Source organism: Malania oleifera, chromosome 3 (genome assembly GCF_029873635.1).
Source record: "Malania oleifera isolate guangnan ecotype guangnan chromosome 3, ASM2987363v1, whole genome shotgun sequence".
Classification (NCBI taxonomy): Eukaryota; Viridiplantae; Streptophyta; class Magnoliopsida; order Santalales; family Ximeniaceae; genus Malania; species Malania oleifera.
The window spans coordinates 113,366,345-113,372,230 of NC_080419.1; the positions used below are offsets into that span (position 1 = coordinate 113,366,345).

A 5,886-nucleotide genomic window follows, 5' to 3' on the forward strand; every position below is an offset into this window, starting at 1 on the left:
ATACAAGTTTTCCACCTCATATAAAATATAGATGTATTTAATTTATAATATATTAGTCTTAAAATTTATATTATTATGTTTGTTAACCATTTCTAAAGTTTCACAAAGAATTCCATGCTTTACTATTAATTTCCGTTATTTCTTTCAAATCGAAATCCAAATCAAAATTTCTTTCGAAATTTTTGTAATTTTGGAGCTTCGAAATTTGAGTCGAAATCGAAATTCAAGACCCTAAATCCAAGTAACTAATTTCAACATTCATAATAAAATCATGTAACAACTATTGATGCTAAAGTCATATGGTCATGTCACAAATTTTCAATTGAAATCAAAATCCTTGATGATTCATATACCATAAGAAAGGAAAAAAGAGACGAAAACTATGTATTGCCAAAAGTATTATTTATATATTTTTGCCTTCCTTTGGTGAAAATTATGACTCAAGAATTTATTGATTGACAATTTTCTTTTGTTGTCCCCTCAACTAGAAAAATGTATTTGACTACTTTTCTCAAACCACTTTTAAAAAACTAAGTGAAAATTAAAGGTATATATTATACCATTTCTCTATTATTCATAGGACATTAGAGTAATGACTTTTTATTGTATTTCATTTTCTTATCATCTTCTGTGTGATTGAAATTTGAACTATTATGTAATAAATGGACTCTCATGTACTCTTATTGACGATTTCATTTTACTTGCTTAGAATGTATGCCAAAATGAGATATCAGATGAGAAATACACACCAAAGGGTGAGAAAGGAAAAGCATGGCAACCTCAAGGCCCTTGAGAAAAGACCTTAGATGGCACAATAAAAGAAAAGTTTATAACAAAGCAAAACTCAAAAACCCCCTAAAGGAATCAACATTTTTTACTAGGTGAGCCCAAACAAAATGGATTGGGACTGCTAAGCGGATGGCAGAATCTACGAACCTACATCAATCTTGGTGCATTTAATTATTTGGGAGGACATTAATGGCTGCTCTATTGGATTTCATCCCAAGTTTAAGAGCCCAAGGCCATTGGATTATAATAGATATCGCCTCAATTTCAAATAAATTTAAGGAAGATGAAGAAAACATCAAGAAAAGATATAGCATATAAGATTTGGCATGCTGTGATCAATTGGGATTGCACAAAAATCAATGCTTGTACAGATTCAAATTACAATCTGGAAGATATCAGAGAAGAGAAAATAGCTAGAAAACCTTGAAACAGACTGCAGTTTGTAAGGACTGCTACGAAGAAGAGCGAGCCTAGTGATCCAAGTACAGCTTGTAATAAGAGTTGAAGACCAGAGAGAAATCACGAACAGACTCTGCTACTTTAGTACGAGAGACTAGCGATTCATGTTGTTTCTCAAAACTCAAGCCATTTAACCAATCTAACATCACTCACTAATTGTTTCTTATCCCAATTCATTGAGGCTAAGCATTTTTAACAAATCACATCATGTAAAGTACAACTTTGTTGGCCTATTATTAACTATCAATTATGCTTCTAACTAGAGTCATTTGAGGAGAAGCAGTTTGGTTTTAAAACTAGATTTGGACAAATTATGCCTTTCCTTGGCCAACACAAAGATTTATTGAGGAAGCATTTTCTGGGTTTGAACACTGGAATTGCTGGGTAAAGATGATTGTGCACAATATTAGAAATTGTTGGTTTTCTGTGCAATAAAAAGAGAAGCCTAGTGCAGTGTAGCCTATTATGGCTTTGGATAAAAATCATTTCTCAAAAATTAACATTCTCATAACTCTCTTTATTTTATCTCGAAAAGTAATAAAACAAACTTAATTATGTTTCTCCTACTTATGGAAAATGCGAAATAAAAAATGGGCGAGAACTAATTGCATATGAACAATTCACATTACTCTTTAAAGGCAACTTCAATGCGAAATAAAAAAATGAGCACAATTAATTGTATATGAGCAATTCACACGACTCTTTAAGGGCAACCTCACCTTGCAATTTTCAGTGGTGTGCATGCAGCGGCAAAGCCAAAGGTAGGGCCTTGTAAATCGATATTTTTTTGGGCATTATGCTTCCTCCCAATCCCTTCTTTTCAAGGGAATCCGCCAAGCATAACTGTGACATTAACCTTTGCAGGCTTTGACAACATCAATGGTTGTTGCAACACCTATTGAACCATATGCTTAACATAGTTAACAGTGCTTTGATTAAATGCAATAGCTAGCAAAAATTAAGGTGCATATATATAATCTATGAGAAGCAGGAAGCCCACCTCAGATTCCCATGGCTGGGGTACTCTCCCATTCATTATAGGCAGATTTGAACTCTTGTCCATTCACTTCACATTCATTAATCCCACAGAACAAAGGGAATTCAATTCAACTTACTTGCACGCGTGTATTTGCTGCCATTGTTCATCAAAAAGGAGTTTCATATATTCTTTTTTCCTTTTCCGTCCACAAAGGAAAAAAATTCATCTATACATTTAAACAAACAGCTTGGCCACACACACACAGCACACTCACACTAACACTACCACTCATGGCACACCCAGAGAATCACAGACACGGAGAGAGAGAGAGAGAGAGAGAGAGAGAGATGAATTGCCAGAAAATCAAAATAAAATGAAAAAAAAAAATAGAAAAGAAGGCAGAGGCACTGGTTTGCCAGAGAAGCAAAAGGCTCTTGCCGGCCATAACTCAATTTTCTCACTTTCAGTTCACGATCCTTCGAACAATACTCTCTCTCTCTCTCTCGGCTAGAGAGAGACAAACAAGAGAACGAAAACGGACTTATAGGAAGATAATTTAGAAAAAAAAAATGCAAAAAAAAAAAAAAAGGAGAGAATAAATACCTGAACCAAAATGGTATTGCTCAATGAACATCAAAGAGGAGAAGGGTGGACGAACGGCGTATATGGGAGAGGGAGCTAGTCGAAGAAGCCGGGCAAAGAGATCGGCGGATTCGATCTGCAGCTGATCGAAAAGAGAAGCAGGAAGAGGTAACAATCGAAGAGGAAAGAGGAAAGAGAGAAGAGGGAAGTGCAGGTGATGATATGAAAAGCCAGCCTCAGTTTAACAACAGCAGCAGCCAACAGAAAAGTCACCAAACAGCTTCATCAGTTAAATTCGTAAGCATCAACAGAAAATCTGCTTGTATTTTTTGTTAGTTAGTTAATTAGTTTTTTCTTCCTTCACCAGATTGGACATGAATTTGTTAAGCTGAATGTATATATATATATATATATATATATACATTTTGTATTATTATTATTTTTAATTAATGAAATCAGTTTCCTTTATCAAGATTGATTTCTATATGGTACCAGAGCTTCTTGTTCTTCATTGTTATCTTCTTCGAGTTTTCTTTTCTTCACTTACTATGCTCTACGAGCTTCTTTAATGGTAGAAACATCAGCTAATACTTCCAACATAGAGGCTTCATTTTCTTTACAAGATTCATATAATCTTAGTGATCCTCTGTTCTTGCATCCTGGTGAAAATCCAGGAGCAATTCTCACTTCTCAACCATTGATTGGGGGAGAAAATTATCCTGCTTGGGCAAGATCAGTGAGGAAATCTCTAATTGCCAAAAACAAGTTAGGATTTATTGATAGATCTTTAACCATATCTTCATCGTTGGTAAATTCTCCAAATGCTATTCAAGCATGGGTTCGTGCCGATAATATGGTAGGTACATGGATCATTAATTCCGTATCACCAAAGCTTCAAGGTAGTATTATCTATAGAAATACTGCTTTAGAAATCTGGACTGATCTGCGAGACACTTTCAGTCAAGGAAATGGGACCAAGATCTTCAATATTCAGAAGCAAATTGCTGAGATTCATTAGGGAGAACTGTCACTAACTGATTATTTCACTTAGCTCAAGATTTTGTGGGATCAATTGCAGAATTTGAATCCATTTCCTCAGTGTACTTGTGGTCAGTGTATGTGTGGGATTAATAAAAAATTACAGAATCTTCAAGCTAAGGAGTCCACTATGAAATTTCTCATGGGAGTGAATGATGTTTTCTCTCAAGTAAGAGCTCAAATTTTATTGATGGATCCTTTGCCTTCTGTCAATAAGGTACATTCTTTGTTCATTCAAGAAGAAATGCAGAGATCTGTGCATAAAGTTGTTAGAGTTGAATCCACTGCTCTAGCAACCAAGAATTCTGGAACCAATTTTAAAGGCAAAGAAAGGCCTTTATGCACGCACTGTGGAAAGTTAGGCCACACCATAGACAAATGCTATAAGCTGCATGGTTTTCCACCAGGTTTCAAGTTCAAGAACAATAAATATGCCACTGCTCATCAAGTTTCATCTAATATTGTCCTCATTCAAAGGAATAATTCTACTGGATTTATTGATTTTGCTTCATCAAAGTCTGTTTCTCAAGCTCCAGCTTTCACTCAAGACCAATATCAACAACTTTTGACATTAATTGGTTCTTGTTCTACTTCACAATTGCCTAAAGATCAAGAATTCCATTTTGCTAATGCTGTGGCTTGTCCATCAAATGTTGTTGCAGGTAATTACAAGCATTCTGTCTTTTATGCTAAAACTGTTAACATAAAAGCATATAATCTTCATACATGGGTTATAGGACAGTGGTTTCTTAAAAAGAAGTTCATAAGCGGACTTATGATTGAGGCTGGGTGAAAGAGTGCGGTTAATTAAATAAGTGGCCGTGAGAATGCATTCACCCCAAAAAGAGATGGGAAGATTTTCTTGAAAATGTAAACACCGAGCCACATTAAGAAGATGACGATGTTTACGCTTGGCAACACCATTCTGTTGAGGTGCATCCACACATTTGCGCTCATGAAGAATATCTTGATTATGAAAAAAAGTTTGGAGTGAAATGGATAAAAATTCTCTACCATTATCAGTGCGCACGTGCTTAACAGTGCAATTGAATTGATTTTTAACCATGGCGCAAAAATTCATAAGGCAAGAGAAAGAATCAGATTTCATGCACATAAGATAGACCCATGTAGCACGTGAGTAGTCATCCACAATTGTTAAAAAATAATGTGCACCAGAAAGTGAAGCCGTAGGATAACCACCCCATATATCACAATAAATCCGATTAAAACAAAATGTGCTCTTAGTTATAGTCAAAGAAAAAGGTAAACGAGTGTGCTTTGCTCTACTGTGAAACCCTACCACCGTCGTGACGAGGGACGACGATGACGACGTTGAGGATTTCAGCAAGGTGCGGTGGTTCCTCTTCGATTTCTCTTACTCGCGCCTTAGTCGCCGTCGCGATCTGCTGGTTGGAAATCTTGCCCCACGAGGTTGAGCTCTTCCTCTAGTTCGGTTGGTCTATGCTGGTAGCGACCAGTGCTGGTAATAGGTAAAAAGTTGAACGGAGACTTGAGGGACAAAGTATTACTGTGAAACCCTACCGCCGTTTCGACGAGGGACGACGACGACAAGGGACGATGACGACAACGTTGAGAATTTTGGCAAGGTGCGGTGGCTCCTTCTCTGATTTCTCTTACTCGCGCCCTAGTCGCCGTCGCGATTTGCTGGTTGGAAATCCTGCCCCGCGAGGTTGAGCTCTGCCTCTGGTCGACTAGTCTGTGCTGGTAGTGGCCATTGGTGCTCGTGAATTCATCTGAGTTATTGCCATTGGTCGAAGCTGCAGAGTGATCTAGAAAGATCTTACCTTTTGGTGAAACAGGTGAAGTAGAACGAAGCATTGTGCGGTGGTCGTGCTAAGAGCCTTCGTTACCAGACTCGACACTGAAGCATTTTGTGCTTGGTTCGAGTCTATGAATTTGTGTGAGCCACCTCCGTTGCCGGAACCAACTGTGAGAGGAACGATGATTCCTTGTGAGAAAAACTACTTGAGAAATACGAAGTGGTAACGACGAATCTGCGTGAGTGACATACGGTGACG

At 37.2% G+C, this 5,886-nt stretch overlaps 1 long non-coding RNA gene across 1 annotated transcript; it reads right to left on the reverse strand.

Annotated features, from left to right (window-relative positions):
- Positions 1-1,733: 1,733 nt before the first annotated feature.
- On the reverse strand, positions 1,734-3,179 carry LOC131150658 (uncharacterized). Its single transcript, XR_009135583.1, has 3 exons — positions 2,831-3,179; positions 2,249-2,380; positions 1,734-2,143 (listed from the first exon to the last, which is right to left on the reverse strand). It is a non-coding gene; the product is annotated as an uncharacterized LOC131150658 (long non-coding RNA).
- Positions 3,180-5,886: the final 2,707 nt, after the last annotated feature.